The following is a 2,563-nucleotide window of genomic DNA, read 5'->3' on the forward strand; positions in this document are numbered from 1 at the left end:
TCCCCCTCCTCGTCGTCGTCATCGTCGCCCCCCCCCCCCCCCCCCCCCCCCGCCCCTCTTGGCCCCCGCCCCGCCAAAAAACAAATTTTTTTTTCCCCCCCCCCCCCCCTCTTTTCCTCTCCAGACACATATGGGAGCCCTTTGCGTCGCTGGGCTGACCGGATGTATCACCTACACTGCAAAGTAAATCTATTCTGCAATCTGCATCCATATTTTATTTTTCCCGCACACAATTAAAATACGAGCCTTACCGAGAAATTTATGTGTTGCATTCGATAGGTGTGTGCGCGCGCTAGCAGACGTGCCTCGATGAACGGTGGCCAGTCCAGATTCAATGCGAGGGGGAGAGCGAGAGGGGCTGAGGGGGGGGGAGAGAGAGAGAGAGAGAGAGAGAGAGAGAGAGAGAGAGAGAGAGAGAGGTACCTGGACCAGTCGTTTGGGCCTACAGCCCGGGTATAATAAATGAGCCAGAGCGGAACGCCAAAGAGGCCGCCACTCCGGGCCACGCCACGGAGCCCTTGCCTGGACGACCTCCCGACTAAAGCGCGGGTGCAACTTCACGTACTGAAAATAACGAGAGGGGAAAAAAGAGACAGCAGGATCTGGCATGAACGGGCAAGAGCGGGAAAGAATTCAAGTATAGACTTTTCACATATTTAAAATTTTCCTGCTATTCAATCGGTGAGACTGTGAAATGTCAGCTAATCCTCTAATTTTCCTGAGGGCACTATGTGGAATCTCAGCAATCAAACTAACAAATGCGCTAAGGGGCCGTTCACAAATTACGTCACGCAAATTTCGGGCGGTTTTGACTCCCCCCCTCCCCCACGTCACGCGGCTAACCTAACCTTCTAATGCTTTCAGGATAGGACCGTCACGCGGGCAGAGACCCCCTCCCCCCCGTCAGATGCGTGACGTAATTTGTGAACGGCCCCTAAGTCTTAGCAATTGGCCTTTAACGCTTGAGCACGTCCCTTGTCGGTGTCATCATGCAATCTGTGTCTCACTGTTACTTGAATAACGCCCTTTATAGTTTACCAGGTGAACATTTTCTGTACGGAACCTCTTCAATTGCAAGAGTTGCCATCCCTACCGTGCGCATCTTTTGCTAGTCACAGGCGAGGGTGTTGTTGACGCAACAAGCGTCGGAAGTGGGCGTGACCGCTCGGCTATCCTTCAATCGCATATTCATTGCGTTTTGATGAGTCACACAGTTGGAGGAAAAAAAGATAAAGGTTTTTGCTGCGTGGAAGACTGACCAGAGGGTTATCCAGCTGCCAATAAATTATACGTCTGTACGGAAAATTGTAATTTCTTTCATCTTTTTCGTTGCGGTTTGCGTCTGTGCTCTAATTATTTTGTGAAAAGAGTTGAACTCCAGTTTAAAATTTAATCTAATTACAAAGTTCGAACATGTGTGCGATGTTTTCCTCCCTCGTCATCATCTACTTGTGCTTGAGTCTTACCTCTGTACCCCTGTTATTTAAGTTTCATTTGCAGAAATGGTCCACATCAGGGACGTTATTTATGTGCCGCTCCTTTCCCACACCGCCACTGTTTCTGACGCGGCTCCCCTGCCGTGAGATTCCCCATATCCTGTCTAGAGTTGATATAACACATAGCGGCGATTCAATTTGTCCGGGGCGACAAACAGCGTGGCAACAAAGTGACCCGCTTTCTTCGCACTCGTTTTTGTTGTGTGACCCAGTGAATTGATGAAGCAGCGGCGGCGGTGGCGGGGGAGGGGTGGCGGAGCGGTGCGGGGGAGGGGGGCAGCAGGGGCGCACAAAGGCACCCCCGCCCACCTGGCAGCAGCAGTTCCGAACCAAAGTGCAACATTTCGGAGGGTCAGACAGGTATCGGATTCTCACGGTTCGCGCGACAAAGCCAGTCGACGACAGGCCGAAGCTCTCCTTCCGCGCGGCTGGCGGTGTGATGTGTGCCGCCGAGGCCGCTTCCTCCCCGACGGACAGGTGCCCCGGCCGCGGGGGTCGCAGTGAGTGACGCCACGCAAACCGCGATCGCACCCAGAGAACCATTTAGTGGTTGATCCGACCAAATCAGGGTCGCATGAAGCAAAATTTTGCTCCAACAACTACGAATTTTAGCACCTCCTTTTAATTAAATTTGGTCACTTCAATCAAAACCAAGTTAATTTGACTACATTTTTTTAATCAGTACAATTAGAATCTAGTCCACAGAGCCAAAATTTCGTCGGTTCTGAATTTGGTCGCCTGGACTTAACGGTTCTCTGGGTGCGCCGAATCGCAATGGGCAGAGATCACCCCGCGATACATCCGTTTGACATCGTCGTTTCGATCACATCATGTGTCTCACAATGGCTAATATGCGAATGTTTGGGGCCTGTGTCCACCGATACTCTTTTTAACCAGGAAGGTAAGTGGGTGACCCACGAGTACGAGCCCATAGATACCAAAGGGAAGGTCATCCGTTTAATCGAGGCGCTGTTCTTCGCCCTCTCTCGCCTCATTCACCACACACCTCTCCTCTCCCGTTTTCCCCTTCTCCTCCCCCTCCTCGTCGTCGTCATCGTCGCCCCCCC

Source organism: Frankliniella occidentalis, unplaced genomic scaffold, assembly GCF_000697945.3.
Source record: "Frankliniella occidentalis isolate FOCC.00 unplaced genomic scaffold, Focc_3.1 Scaffold2, whole genome shotgun sequence".
NCBI classification, from domain to species: Eukaryota; Metazoa; Arthropoda; class Insecta; order Thysanoptera; family Thripidae; genus Frankliniella; species Frankliniella occidentalis.